Below are 24,511 nucleotides of genomic sequence, written 5' to 3'. Positions count from 1 at the left end.
GGGCCTTCTGCAGATCAGAATTGCATGTGGTTCACATTTCAAAGCAAAGTAATCTAATTTGTACCTCTCAGATTAATATATGTGGATTGGAATGTAGTTACCCTTCAGACTTCTCTCAAGTGTCAAAAGCCAGGGTAAAGAGGTAAGTCTTTGGCATTTGCTGGAAGCTTTATAATGAAGGGGCCAGACACACTTCTCTGTGGGGAGGAAGTTTCACAATTACAGGCTCCCACAGAGAAGGCCCTCTCCTGGCTTAATAATATTTGGGATTTGACTATAATGAGAAAAATAACATGTTATCTAAGAGCAAGAATCTCGAATGATTATAGAAGCAAATCATGGGAAAGCTGGTTGCCCTTTATACAACATCACCAATAAAATATTTACCTCCTGCAAAAAACCAAATTTGAAGTTTTTTAAAGAAGAAATACTGTAATTTTATGTTGTCCTATTTTCTTGCAGACTACTATACTCTGAAGTAATTTTCACAGGAACAATTTCATTGATTATCGTTAGTAGTTGCCAAATGATTTTTTTTTTTAGTGTTAAAAATGGTTTTTGGTCGCCTTCCTATGATTTGACTTACTTTGTTTTTGTGTTAACTTATTTACTTACAAAGCACGCCATTGGAGTTCTGTAACATTCTGTGCTATGACTTTTTTGTCGGGGGGAATCTCATACAAAAATTCAGGGCGTCTTCAGGTAAGGTTAGGAGAAGCCCTTCCCTTAAACCCTAGCAAGCTGCTGCCAGTCAGTACTGTATAAGGCAGTTAGCTTCCTGTGTCCCTATGCTTCACATCAAGGAGCAAGCCAACTGTGGAACAGTCTGTCAGATACCATTCCAAAGGAATTAATCGCACTGCCAGCAAAGAAGAATCTAATAGCCATTGTTAATAAGAGTAAAGGGTGAGAGGTCTTTTTCATTGTCTGTTAAATCAGTGCCAGATATGTCACATGAAGACCAGCTGACTGTCATATTGTGTTATGTGCTACACAACAGACCAGTTGAACATTTCGTGACCTTCAGAAGCATCAGTTGCCACACAGGGGAGAAACTTCCCTCTGACGGCTCAAAAAACAGAAAAGGCATCATTCTCCATTGTAGCCAAAGCTATGGCCAAGGCCGGTAGTACCTATTCAGGGATGCTTTGGTTCCTACACATACCATTGCTGGCTAGTGTGCTGTGAACTGGTGCATGGAAGCAATTTTATTTGGGTGTGTGTGTATTTGTTCAAGAAAGATACAAGTATTTCTCGCCATGAACCAGTCACTTGAGTCCTTACACCTTTGACAAGGTGTCCCCACCCCACCCCCAAAAATCACTTTACCACAATTGCCAAAGTAGAAATTACTACCGTATTTTTCGTCCCATAGGACGCTCCGTCCCATAGGACGCACCTAGTTTTTTTGGGGGGAAATAAAGGAATTTCCTCCTTTATTTCCCCCCCAAAACCAGGTTGGGGAAACCAAACCAAGTCGGGGAACAGCGGTAAGGCGGTGCTCTGCCTCCCCGCTGTCCCCCGAGCTTGTGGGGCTTCTCCCCAGCGCCAGCGGGATGGCGGTGCTGCGCCTCCCCACTGTCCCCCGAGCTTGTGGGGCTGGCCGATGTCTGCCCGAAACGCGGGGCGCTCTGCTTCAGCGTGCCCCGCGCTCCGTGCAGCAGGCTGCTATCCGCAGCCTAGGGAGCCCTGCGGGAACTCTGGCAGGGCTCCCCAGGCTGCCTGGCGCGAGGGGCGCTCTGTTTCAGGGCGCCCTGCGCGCCGGGCGGCAGGCTGCTATCCGCAGTCTAGGGAGCCCTGCGGGAACTCCCGCGGGCTCCCCAAGCTTGCTGATAGCTTCTTGAAGCCTGGAGAGCGAGAGGGGTCGGTGCACACCGACCCCTCTCACTCTCAAAGCTTCAGCGAAAGCCTGTATTCGCCCCATAGGACGCACACAGATTTCCCCTTCATTTTTGGAGGGGGAAAAGTGCGTCCTATAGGGCGAAAAATACGGTACTTTTTATAAAATCCAAGTGCTCTAAGAGTCCTGCATGCATGAGGGCGAGATGAGGAGGAAGGGTAAAAAAAAATGCACGCCTATGTGCCGTTGTGCAAGAGAGATGAGAAGCTTCCAACATGTTTGATTGCCCCACAAATATGCATCATAAACATCATAGTCGGATAGGTGATTTTTGTGCCCCTGGTGGGGGCCTGTTTCATCAAAGCCAGGTACACCTCTGCTCAGGGAGAACAGCAAAGCTATGTACACCACAACAATCTCAAAGCACTAGGGAGAAACAAGGATGGTGAATCTCAAAAGGCAGTTGCAAGGATCCTAAAGGGACAGAATGGACACTTTGGAGGCTGGTATTTTGTGTGACATACTTGATCCATTCAGCAGAAGCCACCTAGGCTTCCAAAGTGCTCAAGCTGAGCTTTCACTGCTGTAAACCTACTGGGGAGTCTAGAAAATGTTCCTTAGGAAATAGTGGGGCAGTTCTGATGACAAGACTGGGAGCTGAAGGAGCACAAACCAAAAGAATAAATCAGCCACACACCGCAGAAGACATGTGACGATGCTGCCGCCCACAAATTGAAGGCTCATTCAGACTTCTGCTTGTCCCACGGCTTTCCCTGGGAAAGCCCAATCTTTACCGCTGAATCAGAGCAAACCTCAACTGGGTTTTCCCAGGGAAAGTGGCAGGGCAACCCGAAAACTCCCCGGATCCGTGCTTTCTAGACACAGGACAAGCGGAAGTATGGGTGAGATCTCAGTCACAAAACTGTCTTCGGATTCTTCAATCCCCAATGAACTGAAGAGAGCTCTAGAACATCAGGGGAAGGCTTAGGCCAATATTGACAAAGGTTTCCGTGTCCTGACAAAATTTTCACCCCATGTGTGCAGACTGAACATCTGTGCATGAAATACCCAGACAACCTTCCAGGAGATTTTAATGAAAGCATTTCAGCCATTGTCAAATTCACATCCTTCTCAGATATTGAGAGAAAAGGCGATGAAAGCAGATGTGTTTGGATTTAGGGCTTTCAGCTGTGATGGAAAATTACTCCCCCAAATGTTGAAACTGCATTGCGTCTGTATTTGAGATGAACGATCCATCACTATAGTGGAGAATGTTCCTTTTTTAAAAGGATTTTTTTTAAAAAAAGAAAGGCTTCTGATCCACCATGTCTCAAGCGCACCTCGCTGCTTTATCCCCTCCTGAGTGCTGCAGAGATTGAATTTGTTAGATCTTTGAATTACGCCGACATGATTCATGACTTTGCCACATCCAAAGCCAGGAAGAGACAGGGGGAAATGCTTAAAAGAAATTAGCGTAGTGAATTATTTATGCTTGGAAAATTTTGATTTGAATATATTTGTTAATTTTTGGTAATTTGTTTTGAGGGCTTCGTGATTCGATTTGCTATTGCAGCAAGTTCAAGCTGTGGTGCCGTCTTATTCCGCTCAGGGCCGTAATACCTAAAAGATCACCTCATTCCATAGAGAGGCAATAGATCATTAGGCTCCACAAGATAAAGCCTCCCACAGAAAGCATTTCATCAGGAGGTACCTTCCATATGATGTAGGAATCAGGACTTTAGTGTGCTGACACCAGCAGTGTGCAGCCAGTGGACGTGGGGGGGCTAGGCAAGTCCCCTAAACGTTCCCGTTAAAAACGTGCATATTAGGAGGAATGCATGGTGCAAACCTGACAAATTTTCATCATTTTTTTTTAAAAAAAGAAATTCAACTGATGCAGAGTGTGTCCTTTCCATCTTAAGACTGGAAAAACGGGAAACAGGGAGATAAACCTAAACTGGTGTTCCCATCTCTTGAGGAGGCGAGAGGCTGAAGCCAGCCCAGCCCTGTTGGTCCTCTGTTGCAAGCCCCAGCTCTTTCGTCCTGGTCAAACAAATCTGGCAGGTTTTTGAACCACTCCTAAACCTCTGCAGGGAGAAGAGAGTGGGCTGCACTTACGCACTGCAGACGAGAAATGCATTTATCATATCACAGCCAACAAAAATATATATCCTTCTCAGGGCTTTTCCTGCCCAGCTGGAACTCATTGGAACTCAGTACTGGCACCTTTCAGGTGGACACCATTGCCAGAATAAGAGAACAAGGGAGGCGTTCATGGTGCGTTCCAGCATCTCTTCTAGCACTTATTCTTCCCCCAGAATTGAAACAGCACATGGATGGGCTTCCTTCTGCTCTGGGTACCTCTTTTCTTCTCCTGCCCAGCTCCGCTGTTCTTCCCAGGGAACAGACTGGCTCCCCACGTGTCCCCTCAGCCACGCTTCCATCACTCCCTCCTTCTGGTGCTTTCTCCATGCCCATCCTCTTCTCTTTCAGTAAGAGCAGCCCTCCTGGTGAGACTCTTTCTAGTCAAGCACCGCAGAAACACAAACACACACCAGAGCTCTCGCCATCATCACCAGGGGACACTTTCACCCACAAGGCACCAAACTCCACTTCTGTTTGACATTCACTTGTCGTATGAATGGAGAACTTGAGCTGGGTCAGCAGAATTAGGCTGGGGCCCGTGTCTGAACCCAGGATTGCAGGGAGAGAGAGGGCTGCCTCCCTCCTTATAACAATTAAGACCGTTCATCCAGGTGTTATTGATTCACAGCATTTATGCCACGTCTCTTAGCCACAAAGGCTCTCAAGAGCAGCTTACAAAAATCACTTCCAAGAGGGTCGCGGCCTGCAGGCTCACAATTTAGAAAGGCATGGCACATGAGGAGAAAGGAATGGGGTGGGGGAAGCAAGGCTCAAGCACAAGTTTTTGAAGCTACAGTCAATGTCAGTGTGGGTCAGGTTCAGTATCTGTCTGCTGTTGGTGGCTCATATCAAGGCACGAATGCAAGATATAAATGCTTTAAATGTAACGATAATGTACATGTATTAAATCATCCCCACATGGCAACCAGGCTGGTGGAAGATGTAATTCACAACATCCAGAGGGCAGAAAAGCCATGAATTTCCTGGCCATCCCCTGGAGCTTCTGATACATTGGACAAAACACTTATTCTTGTTATATAGACCCTTTTGCTGCATTAACTACAGTTGAATGTCTACATAAATAGAGTCAGAGAAGCCCAAAAGCAAATGTGAAGCTCAGGTATGTGAAAATACTACATGCATTTTCTCACACTCATCCTTTCTCTCCCTGCTTTCAAACTTTAAACCTTGAGGCAGATATTTAGCCCTGGGAAAAACTTTGGTTCCTTTTGCTGGTGCTGCAAATCTGTCAAGGACTTCTATCAGCCTTTGCCAACCTGGTGCCCTCAGTTGTTTTGGACGGGGGTTTGCAATCCAAAACATCTAGAGGGCACCAGGTTGACAAAGACTGCCCTGTACAGTCCTGGCCAAATGATCCTCTCTGACACTTTCACAAAATGGGAATAACTGTGGCTTATTTGGAAGAGAGGAAACATGCCACATTTGGCACATTTCCTTTGCTGAAGAGCAAGGGACCTACTCATCCCTGAACCAGTTAGTAAAATTGGCAGCCTAGTTTTTCCTCTCTCTCTCCATCTTATTTCCCTCTCCTCCTACTTGTTCCCATACACTCTGATGTCTGGACTTTGTGGTTATAAAACAACCCTTGTTTTATATTTTCCTTGGGCATTAAATTAAGTGTTAAATCCAGAGGGAAAAAGTTTGGGAGGTCATTGACTCTCCCAGCTGCTTCTGCCAAGCCCAAAACTATCTTGTCTTGTGATTCCGACTTTTTCTGTGCTCAAAGTTCATGAACAGCAGCTGTAAAAAACGCAGCATTCAAAGGATACCAGAGAAGCAGTACACAGCATAATTGCCAATGTACTCAGAAAACAACCCTAAAGAAAAAGCAGTTCCAAACAGCCACAATTATACAGCTTTCCCCCCCAGCAGGGGCAGGGGGCTTACGCAAAACATTATGACAAACTCTACAACTGAATTGGCCAAATCTAGAGTATCTGTACTGACATAACTGGGAGCATACGCAAAGGGTAGCCAGATTCACCATATTTTGGGGCCGTCTGCTTAGTAATAACAAAATTACTGAACAGACGGGCAAATAGTGTGACGCTTCTGAGAAGTGGCATGCCCACAGTGGGAGCGTGGGTAGGGAGTTTACAGAGCCCAAGCAGAAGTAGGAGAAGGGGGAAATGAGGTTTCTAGATGAAGTCACGTCTGTATTCTACGCCAACCTAGAATACATTTTACCCTATGGCTCTGTACTAATGGCTACCAAAATACTAGGGCCATATTCACATCATACATTTAAAGCACTTATATACGACTTTGAACAGTCAGAGTCTCCTCTCAAAGGATGATGGGAACTGTAGTTCATGAAGAGCGCTGAGAGTTGTTAGGAGACCTCTGTTCTCCTCACAGAGCTACATTTTCCAGAGTGGTTTAGCAGTCAATCCCCTTTCATAGGGAACTCTGGGGATTGCAGTTCAGGGAGAGGAATAGGGGGCCTCCTGACAACTCTCCATACCCATAATTATTTGGGGGGGGGGGAATAAGCCATGACTGTTTAAAGCAGCATCATAGTGCTATAAATGTATGGTATTAACATGGCCTAGAATCCCCACTGCACCCTTAACTTTATACAGAAAGGCAGAAAAGGAAAGAACCCATATAGATGGATTTTTCTTATTTTTCTCATTTATTAAATTTATACACTGACCTTCATCCAAAGACCACAGGGCAATTTACAGGATAACAACTCAAAATACATAAAATAATAACACCCCCAGAAAGAAAAACAGTAACAGCCCCTTCAAAAACATTTAAAAGGCCAAAGATGTTTTAAACAGCCATAGGTCTGGATGAAGAGGGATGCTTTTGACAGGCACCGGAAGATATGTAGTGAAAGTGTCAGGCGAGTCTCCCTGGTGAGGGCATTCCACCAACGGGGGGCCACCACAGAAAAGGCCCCTTCTTGTGTTGCCGCCCTCCAGACCTCTTGTGAAGGAGGCACACAAAGAAGGGCCTCGGATGCTGATCTTAGGGTCCAGTTTGTATGGGGAGAGGCAGTCCTTTGGGTACTGCGGTCCTGAGCCATTTAAGGCTTTATAGGTCAAGACCAGCACTTTGAATGGGGCCCGGAAACTATTTGGGGGCCAGTGCAGTTGGGCTAGGAATGGCATTATATGCTCAAACCGTTTTGCACCGGTGAGCAACCTGGCCACCAAATCCTGCACTGGCTGAAGTCTGTGAACCATCTTCAGAGGCAGCCCAATGTACACAGCACTACACATTGTCGTAATGTAACCTGCGGTTTACCAGAGCATAGACAACAGATGGGGCGTAGCTGGGCCTCCAGCTGAAGCTGATGGAAGGCACTCTGTGCCCTCAAGACCATTTGAGCCTCAAGCAACAGCAATGGATCCACATCCACCCCCAAGCTACATACCTGCTCTTTCAGAGGAAGTGTAACCTCATCAAGAGCAGGCCGTCTCCCATCCATCTGGTCTAGGGAACCACTCACTGACAGTCATATCTGGATTGAGCTTCAGTTTACTGACTCTCATCCAGTTCATGACCAAGGCAAAACAATGGTCCACCACATCCATGGCCACAGCTGCAGAAGAAAAGGAGAAGTAGAACGATGTGTCACCAGCATATTGCTGACAATGTACAGTACTCCAAAACTCCAGATGACCCCACTCAGTGGTTTCATGTAGATGCAGTTAAACAGCATGGGCAATAAGTTTGAACACTGAGGAACTCCACACTGAAGGCACCATGAGGCTGAACATCCCCCAGCATTATCCTCTGGAAATGACCATTTGTCATCACCTCTGACTACTGATGCTGATGGAAGCTGCAGTCCACAACATCTGGAAGGCCTCAGGTGGACAAAAAAATGCCACAATGAAGAGGGATACCTGATGTTTGCTAGGGCTGGGAAGAGGACAGCCCTCCCACCCTCCATTATCATAAGAGCATAAGAAGTGCCTGCAGGATCAGGTCAGTGGTCTATCTAGCCCAGCATCCTGTCCAATCAGTGGCCAATCAGATCTCCAATGGGAAACCCCCAAGGAGGACCCGCAAACAAGAGCACTTTCTCCCACCCACAGTTTCCTGCAACTGGCATTCAGAAGCATTACTGCCTCCGACTGTGGAAGCAGAGCAGAGCCAACGTGGCCATTGATAGACTTCTACCTCAGCATTGCAAGGTTCAGGAACCCTCCAGATCACACGCCTGCCTGCACTTTGTAGGTGAAAGTGGCTCCCTTGAGGAGGGTGCACTGGCTGCCGCCCCCTCCCACAAATCCCACAGCTGGCTCAGGAAAGAGAGACCATTACCATGAAGCCCAGTCTTCCTCCCATGCCAGACCAAAAGCCACCTAGAACTCAAACCCTGTGACTTGACAACATGGACAGCGGCGCACCGAGGTCATTTCAGACTCAGGATTTAAAAGCATGCTCTTGTTTAGATGGCAGCGCACCCTGAAGTGTGGCAGGCCGGCCCTCTTGCTGAGTGGGGCCTTGGACCTCTGCCATAAGTCCTGCCCTGACAGCGCCACCAAACACAAACGTCAAATGTGCATACCCAGCAAAGACTGAGGAAGAGGAGGGGGCATCTGTTACCTTTCCGGGAGGGTGTGGAGGCCAGGCTGCATTTGTGGGCATCCTTCTGTGGAATAGCAAATGAATCCACCCTTTGGCGATGGAGACCTTGGCTGGCTGGCTGGCTGGAGCAATGATGGCTTCTGGGCCAAACCAGTTCTGCAGTAGCCTCTTGGACCGAGGCAGGCAAAGTTCCCCCTCAGCCACAATCTCCCCAGGCAGCTCTCCCAGCTGAAGACCTGGCTTCCTGGCTCAAGGAAACTCCAGTTTATTCTTGCAAATAAACGGCTCTCTTCTTCCTCCTCTTCCTCCTCCTCCAGAGCTGTGCCTTTGCTGGAACCCCGTTCCGACTTGAAAGTGCGACCAGAGAGAGCGGGCTGCTGCTGTCACTCGCTGTGAGTCAGGAAACCAGAAAGTCCACCCCATCCTCTTGTACTCTCTTCTTGGTGGAGCAACACAGGCAGCGAGTCTCAACACATCCAGGGGCCTTTCCTTTGGCAGCAAAGGCGGTGCCCGCCTCCCACAAGTTGCTTCGCACACCACTCAAGGAGGGGGATTTTGAGCTGCTGTTGGACTGAGAAGGTTCCCGTGAAGGCCTTCCTGGAGCACTTGGGTGGGTCAGTGCCAGGGGGCAGGTTGCAGACCAAGACTGTTTTCACATTCCTGTTTGCTGTGCATTCACTGTGCTCCTGTGTTCGCAGAATACAATCCAAAATTCATGTGTATCCTGTGCTTTGTTCTAAAATACCATAATACCGTTTGACGCATTGTTTCTCAAACCAGCTTCAGAGTGGTTGGAGTCCTTAAGCCATTCCTATTTGGTCTCCAGCCAAAGTGGGAACACCTGTGCGGGGGGGGGGGCGAAGACTTCACTTGCTAAGGTGAGCACCAAAGGAATGATTCTGACATTCATGAAGCTGTGCTGATGTGAACAGGTTGTGGAAGGGAGAGCTGTGAAATGCACCAGGGGGAGAGACAGCTTCAGTGCACTCAAAGGTGGTCACATGAACACACCCCACATCCAGCAGATTCCCAGTTCTTGGAGGATTTCCAGCGGTTGTCCCATAAGCATGGAACTCCCTTTCCCTAGAGGGTCCCTCAGAAAGGAAAGCCATTCAGAACTGTTCTCACACCTTCCTGTTTGGCCTGGCATTCAGGTAGTCAACTTTTTTCGCACTGCTTTGTTCGTCCTGCACGCACAAATTCAGCAGGCAAAAGTTTTCCCTGGCATGGAGAGAGGAAGCTATACGAGGAAAAGCTACACCTGTTTAATTTCTGCGAGTGTGTCAAGCTGTTTCAAAAAGCACAGGAGCAGAGGCAAGGACAAAAGTTGGCAAGCCAAGGTAACTAGAGCTGAACAGAAATGGTTTGTGTGTGTGTTTATTTTCTATAAAAAGAAACCGATCAGGTAAATAAACGAACCATGCATGATCCATCTTCACATGACAGCCTCACCAGGGAGGGGGGAAGTTTGGCTGTATTATTATAACTATTCTTAATTCAAAATGAGAAGACAATAGCGTCACAACTAAGGATCTGTTTCTCTCCACCCCATCACCATTAATTACCTCATAAACCCCTGTTCATTTGACAGCTGCGTCTCTAGGCACAGTAAGATCAAGGACACACAAGAAGAGCAACGACTCAGTTCCAGAATTCTCTCTGAAAAACAGAAGGACAGGTTGTTTTCAAAGCTTTAGCTGCGTGAGTCTCTCCCCCCCCCATTCTCCCACATATTGTAGAACATGTTAATTCAAAATACAGCTTACAAAAGGATTCCAGTAAAAGGCTGTTATATCAATGAATGGAGGCCCAAAGAGTCAGGGGTCTTCACCTCTTTTGTGGGGCTTGGGGGTACATTTGGAAATCTAAGAAACAGGCACGGGCAGCACAAAATACCCATTTCACAGACAAATAAGTGGTGATGTTCAGACACATCCACACAACAAAACTAGGGGCTTTTTCACACTTACCTTTTGCTCTGCTCTTTCCAGACTCAGTTCAAGTCTTAAAGCTCTGTGTCTGAGCTCCCTTTTTCTTTTTCGCTCCTGAGATTTTCCTGCAATAACTTGCTCTTTAAAGCTGAATAGGAGCAAACAGCTACATGTGGAAATTGCTGTTTGGTCTGATTGAGCACTAAAGAACAGTTTTTTGTTAGGAAAGCTCTGGAGCAAAACAAAGTGCAATTGTATACGGAGCTTTAAAGTGTGGCCCTGTGCATGAAAACAGAGGCAAAAGGTAAGTGTGGATCAGCCTAGGTTAAAAAAAAACCAACACACCCTCCAAAGCAAGTAACACAGAGCCCAATAAAGCAGGCAACTCACCCCCATCAACAAACACTCCCATCAACTGAACACCCCTCCTAAAGGGAAAATACCTACAAATCACGCAAAATAAAACAAAACCAGACAAAATACACACCATGCAACAAAACAATGGAGACACGCATGTGGGGCCCAGAGGCATTGTGGAGAAAGTAGGTAAGGAGGCTGGACAAGACTGTATATATGCACTTTCCAGCCAGCCTAGTGCCACCCACAAAAATAAAATAAATGAAACTCAATTTTTACAAAATTGGGAGATGAGGTGCGCCTACTCATGTGCCAAGTTGGGGGGTGTTTCGAGGGTGCCATGATGCCCATGGGCACCACATTGGGAATCCAAGGAATGTCCTACAGAATCCTAAAGACAGCCAATTTACGGCAACAGAAATCATGGCTCTTGGGTAGTTAGACGCCTCCTTTACCAGAGGCCTCCCTTATGCTTCCAGCGCTTGTCTATGGAAAGCTCAGGAACCCTTAACCCCAAGCCTCTCAGATGCCACCCACAGGACTCTGATGGATTTAGCAGAGTGGAGATGCAGAGAAGATCCCTGGACAATGTTGCTTATATGTTTGGAGAATCCGCAACTGCCTTTGCAACCAAAACGAGCTCTCAGTGTGGAGGATTAGTAACACACATATCCCCAAAGGAAAAATAAATCAGCATTCTACAAAGAACATGGATTTATATGCAAATGGATGAAAAAACTGTACTCCTGTAGGAGGAGAAATCGTCCTCCTCACCTAAAACATAGTTTCTGAAGGGAGGGCAGCAGCATTTCCAGAACAGACCCACAACCTGCAGGGTTTTTTTGGGGGGGGGGGGAATCTACAGGGCAAATATTTCTGCCTTCTTTGCTCATCCTTTGAAATGCCTTTCTCCCAGGCCCCCACCTCCCCTTTGCCTACCTCCCCAGGCTAAATTGCTCCCTCAAGTTCTTCTCCTTCACCACTTACCCTTCCCTCAGGCTCATTTCTCTGTCTTCTGCCTGCTTTGCAGCTATCCTTGCTCTGACCCCTGTCACTAAGACCCAACCCTTTGGTGCTCATCTTGTCTGTGACATCAACTGGTGGCAACCAATGGCAGCAGCACTGGGAAGCAACTCGAACAACAATGACATGTGTTTTTAAAAGTTGGAAGTCACCCACTCCAGATGGACTCCCCACCACCACGAGGTTAGGTTTTGAATAGGCTACAGCTTCGAAAAAGAGGTCATGCGTGCTCCTCGAAAGATAATGCAAAAATCAAGTTGATCAACCTGATGCCATGAAGATTGGGGCATGTTAACCGAAACAAAACGCTTGTGAAACAGCTCATCAACCAAAAGAGTGAAAATAAAACCTCTCCAGCGTTGCAGAGAGGCGGCATTCCTAGCCCTAGCCTGGAGACCCCAGGCAAAACATGAGCTCTACCGTTGAGCTTTGGCTCTTCCTACTATTCTCCAAATGTTTCGTGCCATGAATGCCACCTGCCCCAGATTCTTAAGGGCACCCCCTGTCTTCTGATACGTCCCCCTGGAAATAAACGATGCTGTTCCTGTTCAGGCTTTTGGGGAGAAGCAATTCTACAAACTTCAGTGGGGCTTACTCCAGTGTAAGGACAGAAAGGATCTGTCCATTTCAGTTCTCTTGGGCTCTCATTTTTCCAGTCTTAAACTCAGGCCTCCACATTTTGCAGCAACATGTGAGGAAAATTCATCAGCATTCTACTGCGAATTTCTCCCAATAAACACATTTTTATATGCAGTTTTAACTAATGTACACATTCTGCAAGCACAGTTCCTCTAACACAATGTATTCATTTTTACTCACACTTTCCCCTAATAGATGCGTTTTTGTAAACATTTCTCGTTTGGTGAACTGCATAACAATTTCAGATACAGTGGTACCTCAGGTTAAGAACTTAATTCGTTCTGGAGGTCTGTTCTTAACCTGAAACTGTTCTTAATCTGAGGTACCACTTTAGCTAACGGGGCCTCCCGCTGCCGCCACTGCACCGCCACACGATTTCTGTTCTCATCCTGAAGCAAAGTTCTTAACCCAAAGTACTATTTCTGGGTTAGCGGAGCCTGTAACCCGAAGCGTCTGTAACCCGAGGTACCACTGTACGTAAAAATTTCAAAGGACAACAGTGCTTTGCTTGTTGTGCTTGTTGTTGTTGTTGTTGTTGTTGTTGTTGTTGTTGTTGTTGTTGTTGTTGTTGTTGTTGTTGTGCTACCTATCTGACTGGGTTGCCCCAGCCACTCTGGGCAGCTTCCAACAAATTTAAACACCAAACACAGTAAAACATCATACATTAAAAGCTTCCCTATACAGGGCTGCCGGTACTGTTTCAGATAGTGTGAATTTGATTGATACAGCTTCAAATGAGATCTGAATCGAATTTCTCCCACATCCCTACTCCAGAGTAAGTCCACATAGGTTTACAGCCACAATCCCATGTCCAGGGATAAAAGACAGACGGGAAAGACAACTTTTCCTGTTTGACATCAATCTTGTATACACTTGCTCCTAAGAAAACATGCGCACAATCAGGACACAAGTGTTCATCTGATTAAACACTCTTAAGTTCTAAATAGAATTGTGATGATGGACAGTTTCCAAACACCCTGCTGCTTCTGAAGACAGAGTGGGGAAGAGGGAGAGAGATTTGGGTTAATTCGTGTTTTAAGGGGGAACCTACCTAATCTGCACTTCCCGAAATGCAAGGTAAACCAAAACTCGGCTATCCTTTGAAATTCACACTTCCCCAAATCCTGGGATTCAGTTCTCCAAGCAAATAATGTGTGCAAGATGCCTATATTAAGGGAAGGTGTGCATAAAATGCATGTGTTGGTAGAAAAGAAATAAACATGCATATATATGAATGGAAAATCTGAATAAAATCAAACCTGAATTCAAAACAGCAAGACTGCCTGCCTTCACTCCTGCCTTTTGGTTTTGGGTGGACACAATTTTGCACAAGTCACAGGGATTCTGCTCTCCAGGCCACAATTTCATTTCCAGGGAAGATTTTTTAAAAAAAACCAACCAACTTCAAAATGAACTAGGCAATCCCTTCCCCACTGTCTGAATCTAGAGAAAGAGACAGACTCGCCAAGCAAGACCCAAAACAAACCATTAAGCCCTTTCTCCATCATCTGGACTTCCTGGTTCATTCTGAAGCTGCTTTGAGGTCTTCCTGGTGCGTGCGTAAGACTGCTATTTCCAAGGGATCTGGGTCATCTAGTCCAATTCCCTGCATCAATTTTATCTGTCAGTTTACACATTGTCCAAAAACACAGCAGCAAAGGCTCCTCACAAAGCAATCGCTTCAAGTGGCACCTGAAATTTTTGCTACATAACTTTTGTTCTATGAGGACTAGAAACTTGCTTTTTAAAATAATTAAAAATGAAGTGCAGGTTTTGGGGCCTCTGCTGACTCTGGGCCCAAACACAAAAGTGTCCCCTGTCTCTCCGCCCACCTTCCGGTTGGCCCTGGAGCTTCCCAGAGGCATCCATGTTTAACAAACTGATCTGAATCAATCATGGAGGAAGAGTGGGGGGGGGGAGCAATTCTAAAACCAAAAAAGGGCAAGGGATGGTGAGGAATGCTGAAAGAGCTTTTGGTCAGGCAAGCCTACTCAGATATGTAGAACGTTGAAAGGTGTTTTAATGAGGCTTATTATGAATTTTAATTACTTTTTGAATATTTCAAATAGCAGTTTTTATTGATAGTTTTACTGTTCATTCTTTTGGCAAACTTCTTCAAGGGTTTTTTCCCCTTGAAATTAAGTGGCGTACAAATTTTACAAAATACAGTAAAAGAAATAAGTGCCGTTATGTTGACTGGCTCATGCTCTCTTTTGGAACCTCGCCTGGAATGCTTCCACTCACTGCACCCCAAGGTAGGGCTTAGGTGGGCGGACGTATCTCACCTAGCAGGTTATCAGAAGAAATATCTCAGGTAGGGGGAAATCTTTCGTTCAACCCAACCCTGGGAGTTTCAACCGTAGTGGATCCATCAACACAACACAAGCAAACAAAAACATGGGTGTGCTTCAAATATGGGGAAGAAAGACAGGCGGGGAGGGAGGGCACCATGTGGGAGAACAGGCCGGCAGACACCCAGGTCCTCTGGCATTCCAGACGGTTCAGCACAAGAGCACTACTGACACCAATTCAGAGATCAGTCCTTAGGTATACTGCAGAGGGAACAGGCAATTCTCTGCTTGGTCAGAGAGCTTTCCCTCTTCACTTCACATCCATCACCACCAAGCTCCTCCCTTGAGAATGCAAGTGCTACCTGCTGCCACTCCCCATCAAGCTCCTCCCCCAAAACTGAGACCCCACCCTCAGCTGCCAGGCTCCGCCTCACAAATCTCAACGATTGAGCCTCAAGAGACCTGGTGGTGATCTTGGGACCTGGCGAGAGGAATTCGGCAGGTGGGGGTGTTGCCCTCGGCCCAGTATACCTGGCAGTTCCCCCACTGCGAGAAGCGATGTTACAGGGAACCAGGCAGAGGGCCTTCTCGGTAGTGGCGTCCGCCCTGTGGAATACCCTCCCATCAGATGACAAGGAAATAAACAACTATCTGACTTTTAGAAGACATCTGAAGGCAGACCTGTTTAGGGAAGTTTTTATTGTGTTTTTAATATTCTATTGGGAGCTGCCCAGAGTGGCTGGGAAAACCCAGCCAGATGGGTGGTGTATAAATAAATTATTATTATTATCATCATCATTATTATTTAGTATATAAGGACCCTTTGCAGAGAGCCGTGGTGCAGATGTAGATTGCTGGATTTGTATGCAGAAGGTCTCAAGATGGGCATCTATGGGTGAAAGAATCTCACAGAACACATCTGGGGGAAAGCCTTTAAAAAACCAAAACAAAAAAAGACCCTGTAGAGCTGCTCCCAGGTAGAGGAAACCGGATGGAGTGACGATCACCCTACTCACTTTATCAAGGCTAAAATTAATCTGTGCCCCTCACCACTCACGTGCATCTCAGTTTTGGCTCCAATGCAGATCTCCAGGAATTGATAGAACACTGTAATTATTTCGTCATGAGACTCTATTATACCATACTTCCCCCCCCCTTTTTTGCAGGGGTGGGGGGAGCGTCCCTTCCTTGGCGAAGATTCAAAAGGTTCTCGACACTTGTGAGGAAACCCGCTCTTGTGGCTTTTTGCACCTGGCTGGTTAGCTAAATCAAGGGGAAAGTGGAGATTAAGAACTTAAGGCCATTGGCCCATCTAGTCTGACATCCTGTTCTCACGGTGACCAACCAAAGATATGAGGGGAAACCAGTAAGCAGGACCTGAGCACAGGAGATTTCTCCCCTCCTGTGGCTTCCAAGGACTGGTTTTCAGAAGCATTACTTCTTCCAACTGTGGCGGCAGAGCATAGACATCATGGCTAGTCATCGTTAGCCGACTCTCCTCCATGAATCTGAACAATCCTCTTTTGAAGCCATCCAAGTCGGTGGCCACCACTGCCTCCTGTGGGAAGGAGTTCCATAGTCTAACTAAGTGCTTTGTGAGAAGGACTTTCTTTTAACTCTTGAAGGTGTGTTCCACAGATGGGATTGACACTGTACACCTCAACTCCATTGTTTTCCACTAGTACATTAAGGTGTGGGGAACCTAAGGCCCCCCAGATGTTGCTGGACCACAACTCCCATCATCCTTCCTGAGACTGATGGGAGTTTTAGTTCAGCCTCATCTGGCAGGCCATAGGTCCCTCACTCCTGCTCTACAGAGTCAGGCATTCAACATATCTCCTTCTCACTCGGGTCTCGTTTTCATGGATTTCTCAACCTGTGTCCAAGCTGTACCACTTCTAAATGAAGAGGGGGAAGATCTCATATGATGGAACATTCTCTGCAAATAATTCCTCTCCCCCCCCCCCCCAAATACAAGTGCTTCAGGGAAGAGGCAAAGCTGGAACTTGGCAGGCTAGATTTCTGCATGCAGAGACTTTCTAAATGAGGGGCATTTAGTGATGAGGGCATTTAGTCCAGGGACCAAATGCAATCTTTCGGAGGAGGCGTTGCTTGCTGTTTTGTCCGTGCTTTATTTGGGGCAGGGGGTTGGGGTATAGTGCTTTGCTTTGGGGGAAGGGTCCTGAGTATCACAATATATTTTTTGTCCGTGAAATGGGCAGCAGCCCACACCAGCTCCTTAGATTTCAAAATATGCCTCCGGGTGCAATAAAGCTTGGGAACCCTTCCAGCACAAACCATGAACCCAGAGGCATTCCTATTTCAAACTGCTTCTGATTGTCTGGGTAAAGAAAAAATGTTTTTGTCTGCTCTAGCCTTAGTCAAATGCGAATATATACATGCGTATCGGCAAATTTGCAACCCATTCCTTTCTTGATCTGCCCAGCGTTCCATGCCTCTCAAATTCTGGTTGAACTAGAATGATTTCTCAAGTTCATTCCAGATTTGGACCCTGTGCCACAACTTTTCAGCTGCAGCTTTTTTGTTTTTTAACTGCACCCAAGGAATTTTGACTTGGTTGCAGTGTCCTCATACCAGGATGGTTCGGAAGCTGTTTACCAAGTCAGATCAATGGTTCCTCTAGCTCAGTAGTGCCTGCACTGGCTGGCAGTGGCTTGCCTGGGTTTCATACAGAGACTTTTTCCAAGCCCTACTTGGAGATGCCATTGGGGATAGAACCGAGGTCCTCCTGCACAGAATCACAGAATTGTAGAGTTGGAAAGGACCATGAGAGTCACGAGAGTGCAATCCCCTGCAATGCAGGAATCTTTTGCCCAACGTGGGGCTCGAACCCACAAGCCTGAGATTAAAAGTCTCATGCTCTCCTGGATCACTGAGCTACGGCCCTTGTCCAGAGTTGGTGTTTTGTGTATTGCAACATCCACTTTCAGAGGATTGGGGGAGAAAGTCCCCGAGGAACTGAAAGTGATAGCAGACTGAGCATGGTTTGGACATTTTTTATACATAAATGGGACAAATGAGGGTTTCTAATGCCACCCAGAACTCTCCAATCCAATCCCAAAGTCAGATGAGGAGAATTTCAGAAGCATCCCTAACTCAGTGTCCACCTGGATGGGAACAGCGTGGACTCCAGACTTCGCCGTCTCTTTGACACCATAAGTGGGGTGAGGGGTTTGCATTGTGCTCCTTGTCAGATGAAGGCTAAACGCCCTGAGCTTTGGCGGCAACCCAGCCCCACACCAGCCACTGCTTTTCCTCTGAGAAGGCCTCATGGAGGATGTGAATCGCTGAGCACATTGTCTGGAAGGCGGGGGGAAAGCTCAGAGGTTGGAGGGGGGGAAGGGAGCAGAGCCTGTCCCAGAAGCAAGACAGAAAGTTCCTTGTAGTAACGCAGGAAAACTAGGTTAGCCCCGGCCGGATTTCACAGTCTGCCGTGCACCGTTGGCCGAGAAACAGGGCTGCACAGCATTTTGAACCACTTGCCATTGTTTTGGGCTGGGCCCCTGCCACAGGAAAGAACGTTAAAAGGCATTCCTCCTTCCCAGGGCAAACCATCAAGGCTCAGCTCAAAGTTTTCAGCTAGTGTATTTTTAGCCTTCGGGGGGTATTCCTGCAAGTTCCAATTCAAAAGTCTTGGTAGTGTGGCCACAAACTTCAGAGTCCCCTGGTGCAAATGCCAAGTCTTGCAAAAAGAAAAAATCTGGCTCCCCTTTTGCGCCCTTGGCAGCTGTCAGCATGCATCAGTTTATCAGGTTTGAAGCCTTTCCCCATTGAAAACCTCCATGCCAGGAAGAGGTCCGCCTGCTAGATTTCAGCATGCCAGCAGCTATTTAATTTCTGCTGCTAAAGGGAGAGTAAAAATGTTGGCAACCCTGCCTCTGCTACAAACAAACAAGGTTCCCTTGCACTGGGAACTATGCCTCAGTCTTCCACCTGGAATATGGGGATAACAGCAAGACTAGAACTAGTGTAAGGGTGACAGGAGCCTGCCGCACTTCTAATACAATGCACAAATGCTGGTTGTTATACCCATAGAATAGAGAGTAATGTATCCATAATGGAAGGAAGGACGGCCTTCTTGCAGAGGGAAAGCCCCTGTTATTCTCCATCCCCCTCCCATGAAGGGGGGGAAAGGCAGCTGATGGGCAGATCCTGCACAGAAGAGAGCGAGAGCGCTCAGCTCTGTAATGAGAAGGGATGAGCGAAACAACCTCCTCACCATTTGCTCACTGAGTTACGAATCCAGCATAATAAACCTTGAGGAAAACCCTCTCCTATTAGAGGGCTTCAAAGTATCTTTGGAGCTTCGTTCTTGTGTTACCCAAATGCATCTTGCAAAGGCTGCACACGTCACATGCTGCTCTTTTCCTCCCCTCGCGTTGCAGCGTCACATCTCCTGATTCACCCTTCCCGGACTACTTATTATTACATGTGCTTTCCAGCTTGAGGGCAACATTGCCTCCTCTGCAGCCGTCCAGGGGCTACCTGCTAGTTTGGGGCAAGGCAGATTTGATTATTGTAACTCGCTCTACGTGGGGCTGCCCTTGGGACTGACCCAGAAACTCCAGCGGGTGCAGAAGGCCGCGGCGAGACTCCTTAGGGGTCCTCACTGCGGGATCACATCCACCCAGTGCTATACCAGCTGCACTGGCTCCCTGTGGAGTACAGGATCAGGTTTAAGGTGCTGGTTTTAACCTTTAAAGTCCTATACGGCCTAGGACCCTCGTACCTACGGGACTGCCTCTCCTGGTATGTCCCACGGAGGACCTTAGGTCTTCAAACAAAAACATCTTGGAGGTCCCGGGCCACAGGGAGGTTAGGCTGGCCTCAACCAGAGCCAGGGCTTTTTCAGCTGTGGCCCCGATCTGGTGGAATGCTCTGTCACAAGAGACTAGGGCCCTGCGGGACATGACATCTTTCCACAGGGCCTGCAAGACAGAGCTGTTCCACCAGGCCTTTGGCCAAGGCACAGTCTGACCCCATCCTTTGGTAATCCTCACAGAACTCTAGCCCAATGGTTGCCATTAATTCGATTTTGAATGATTTTAGAATGAATTGATTTTAGAATGCTTTGTTTCTTTTATTGTTAGCCGCTCTGAGCCCGGCTTCGGCTGGGAGGGCGGGATATAAATAAAAATGTATTATTTTTATTAAGGCAAGAGGCTAAAAGTGGTTGGAGCTATGGATGTGGCTCTTGCCCTACGCTCAACTGAAGTCAGGTGTTTGTCTAGCCTTCACCTTAGGGAAATGAGACGCTCCCGCAACTCAAGGGCACATTCCGGCCAGGCAAAAGCACTTGAGGATGGGGTAGAACAGGGCTGGTAAGGGATGTGGTCTGAGGAAAGGGTATGGCCTGGAAAAGGGCCAAATCAAGAGGCCTGCAGGTTTACAACGGTAGATTGGCAGGGAGCCACAGTTCAAATGGATTGGCTCCCTTTGGCAAATAGTTCGAGCGAAACCAACACTCCTCACGTGCAAATGGGACGTTTTCATTTCCTTTAGAAATTAAAGGGCAGCAAACAACTGAGCACGTGCAATGGTAGTGGGGGTTGGCTGCTTAGGGCAGATCCACACCACACATCCAAAACACATTTAAAGCTCATGGTTCCTCCCAAAGAATCCTGGGAGCTGCAGCTTGTTAAGGATGCTGGGAACTGTAGCTCTGCAAGCAGGGGGAACTACGGTTCCCAGGGTTCTTTTGGGGAAGCCATGTGCTTTAAAGGTGCATTCGATGTGCTTTAAAAGTATGGTGTTGATCTGCTCTTCATCCTGCAACCATGCAAGCACGGAAAATATTCAGTTCATAATCTATCTCTGTTCGAGTTATGAAAATAGACCCAAGTCAGGGCTCACGACACATTTGAGACTTACAAACCTACCAGATTCAACTGACAAACTGACTAATTTCAAGTTTCAGTTCCACCACCAGCAAAGAGGGGAATGGAAGTGAGTAGCCTCCAGGCAAAGCCTGAGGAAGCTCCTTGTTAGCTTCACTTCAACTGCCAATGCAGCTTGTGAGCCAGTCTCAGCCAGATCGGAAGTGCCTGTAGCAGCTGCCCTCCCTACCTGTGGGAAACCCCGTTTCCAACTCTAGCATTCTTACCCCTTCCCTAATGTAGCAAGGCCTGGCATCTCCTGCCAGGGCACTGAGAGTGCTGGAAACACCTCTCTGCTGGTGCCTGCAATTACTGATCCTGATAGCCAACACTACAGTCACCAAGAGGCTTTTAGAACCTGGTTCACAAACCGTTGCTTGAATCAGCCCAAAGCCCATAAAGGGCTCTGAGGAAGCATAGAGTTCAAGGGCAGGGGGCATCGTGCAAAGCAAGAGCACAGAGTATGTCCCAGAGGATTATTGGATAGGGCTGGCTCATGTACCCCTTTCTCTCCTTCCTGGTCAACAGGACAGTCAGATTTTCCCTTGTTCCAAGAGCCCTTCCCTCCATAAAAGAATTTGGGGGGCAGATTGTGCTGGTTTTCCCCCACCCCAGCATACATACACTCAGGGGTCTCTGGTGTGAATTCTGCCCCCTCTAAAAGTCCGAATCGTCTGCCCTCACTGAAGTGCTTGACAATTTTATATCTAGAGCCTCAAACTCGGCCCTCCAGATGTTTTGGGACTACAATTCCCATCATCCCTGACCACTGGTCCTGTTAGCTAGGCTTGATGGGAGTTGTAGTCCCAAAACATCTGGAGCGCCGAGTTTGGGGAGGCTATAGATATAGATAGATGTACCCACTCTCTGACCAACATATCTGACACCCCACACAGCTTTACATGACCATCTCAGACCATGTGGCTAAGAGAGCTGGATTCTTCCTGCAAGCACAGAGATGCTCCAGGGAGGAAAGATTGCAGACTGAGCTCTGTCTTCATTTTCCCATATCCGACCAGATGCAGGAGCCCCAGCCTTTATCAAATTAAACCTGCTCCTCTCCTCCGCATCCTTCATTCCCCTGCCTCACAATTCCAGCTCCGGCTACCCAAGCATGAAATGGAAAGCCAGCTTCCTTCGGAATCCACCCAGAATATCATGCAGAGAGACAGTGGAAGGGGAAAATCCACCGACGCTTAATTTCATGCAACAATTGCAACTTAACGTAATGTGTGGGGAAACTCCCCGACATGCGACGCACGTGCATTTGAATTCTTCCTCGTTAGATCTTTGCAAATGAACCGGTGTGGAATTGGTTCATTCGTTTACAGGGCTCCGGCGAAGGCGGAAAAAGCCGGGTATCCACGCCTGTCTCACTCCATTTACATCTCTAAAGGGTTTCCTGGCTGGAAAGCCCACTCAGAACAAGAAGGGGGAAAGAGAGCAAAGCTTCTATGCTCTGTGTCTGCTTCCGATGCTTTCAACAAGGAAGCTCCCGCCAAACCAAAGACACACATGTTCTCACTCACACGCCTCTCATTATTCCACGAGAAATTATGGCTTTCAGACGGGGAAATGTTACCTGGTGGCTCAGCGTAACCCAGATCTCCATTGTCTTGGCTCAGTTGTATCGGAAGCACAACACCAGACTCTCCCCAGATCAGGTCCAGTTGCGGTTGCTACAAAACCGACCTGCTCTTCCCAGCCGTGCGGAGAGGAAAACCCCCTCCGTCAAAGCATATCCCTGTGTCATAACAGCCAGCCTAGCTCCGCGAACATCCCTGGCGTTGCCATAGCGACGGCTTACCTCCAGCAGCGGTCCAGGGGCTCCTGCTCTTGAGATCTCTCCAGCGTCAGCCGTGCAGAAAGGACCTGCGAGAGATTCCCGGTTCAAGTTCCAGATGTGGGGGTCGGACCGACAGGCAGATGGGGGTATTCATCCCCCACAGGGGGCTCATCGTGTGGCTGCTGAGAGATAAAGAAGAATATGAATTCATCGCCTTCTCTCCAACGAAATCTGCCGCCCAGCCAGATGTTTCCCTGTAGGAGCCAACAAGGCATTAGAGCTCATGAAGGCAGCCCTTGTCCCCGACACGCCCAGAACAAGGCGAATGATCTGATCCCGGCAGTTTCCTTTGATCAAGCTTCACACTGAGCGTGCGGAGTAAATCATGTTTTCCCCGAGTCACAATTCCATGCCCAGTTATGAACGGGCAACATAAGCATCCTGGATCCCCAAACCACCTGCAGATTCTTTGCAAAGGGATAGCAGGTGCTTGTTTTTATTGGGGGAGCGAGGAAGAAGAGCCCACTGTGCAGAAGATAATTACTTTAATTATATATATGCATTTTTCGACTCGGTATTTTTAGCCTTCCCCGCGTTTGTTGGCGACTTACAAATAAACGAAATCAAGCACGTGCAATATTCAACTGAAACTGAAGTGCAATTCATCACACAAAGACCACTCGTGCATTGCACAGGCAGATGATGTTTCAATTTCCCCCTCTCCTAAAGACCTGAGCAGCTGCAAAGGCTTTATTGATACTAATGCTAGGGTCCCCAAAGTGGAGTTCGTGGGCACCTCTGTACTCTCTGACACCAACTTGGCACCAGAAAAGCCCTTTTTAAATCTTTTGCCCAAATGACAAGATCATTACAAAAGAAGTACAATATTTTATCTATATGTGTACAAATAAAACATAAGTATAATTTAATTTTTTGGAGGGATTGTTTGTTTTGGGGAAAGATATTGCCTGTTCTTTCGCCTGCGTTTTATTTGTTATTGGGTGCCTGAAATGGTTTGCCTACTTGGCAGAGTTTCTTGCGTTGCAAGTGTTTCTTGTGAAATATGGGGTTTTTTTTAGGAATAATTAAATAATTCTCCAGGGCTTCAGGCAGGGGTCTCTCTCTCTCTCTCAGCCCTGCCTGGAGATGCCAGGGATTGAACTAGCGACCTTCTGCATGAACATAGCAGACAACTGCATCTGGGGGAGGGCTAATCCAGAACTGCCCCACCCTGCCATGCTGGGAGTTCTCTCTGTTGTGCCAGAGGGACCTTCCAATATTGCATTTTGTACCTGGGAATCCAACCAAGGAGCCCGACAGATCCGTGTATATTTGGAAGGGAAGGAATTGGGGGAACAGGACCCCCCCCCCTGCCCTCCACAACAAGATGCCAAGATTAAAGGGCTTTCTTCAGTCCCCTTTCAAGATGTATCCAACTGACAAGGTTATCACTCACCCAGCTGATTAGTTCATCATACGACCGATGGCTGGGATTACGGAGGTAGCGGCCCTTCTTCGTCCCCTGTGAGGACTTGCAGCTGGGACTTTTCAGGGAGAGATTTAAGTGCGCGGACCTCTCCACATTCGCACCATGAAATGCAGGGCTCTGAAATGCAAAGTAATATATATTCACATTATAGATCACCAAGGATATCTAACTGTCCGATTCTAAGACCGCAAGCTTTACTTTCAGAGAGAATTAGTACAGTTTCTTACTGTTAAGATCCATGTTGTTGTTTTTTAATACCTGAATTTCTTTGCCCTTGGGGATCAGATTCAAGAAAGGGGGGGAGGTAAACAAACAAACAAACAAACAAACAAACAAATCAACCAGCTATCTCCCGTCCTCTTCACTGATCCAGCTGCACACCATGCATAATTGTATACCGCTTTCAAGGATAGGAAAGACCCTCTTGCCTCTGACCCCAGGGAGGGGCTGCAGTTAATGCACAGCCCAGTGATGAGACAGAGGGACTAAGGGTGCAAGTCAGTGGAAGGAAGCCTTGGATATTCCTGGTAATATTTAGGGTATT

General features: G+C 47.3%; 1 protein-coding gene across 9 annotated transcripts in view; it reads right to left on the bottom strand.

The window, feature by feature from the left end:
* LOC309358964 (semaphorin-4A-like) overlaps window positions 1-24,511 on the bottom strand; it is a 79,574-nt gene that overhangs the window by 39,863 nt on the left and 15,200 nt on the right. For 2 of the 9 annotated variants that reach the window (XM_081892313.1, XM_081892311.1), the window contains 3 exons: window positions 23,916-24,084; window positions 22,500-22,657; window positions 10,120-10,213 (listed from right to left, as the gene is read on the bottom strand). The gene's annotated coding sequence lies outside the window, so the exon portion shown is untranslated. Of the gene's footprint in view, window positions 1-8,572; window positions 8,894-10,119; window positions 10,214-11,829; window positions 11,951-22,274; window positions 22,405-22,499; window positions 22,661-23,915; window positions 24,085-24,511 lie in introns of those variants that run through there. The other 7 variants (XM_081892314.1, XM_081892315.1, XM_081892317.1 and 4 more) reach the window with 7 other exon arrangements.

The sequence above is a fragment of the Podarcis melisellensis genome (assembly GCF_964234715.1).
Source record: "Podarcis melisellensis genome assembly, chromosome: 16".
Taxonomy (NCBI): Eukaryota; Metazoa; Chordata; class Lepidosauria; order Squamata; family Lacertidae; genus Podarcis; species Podarcis melisellensis.
Note: the sequence above shows the minus strand (reverse complement) of the source record. Positions and strands in the feature narration are given on the sequence as shown.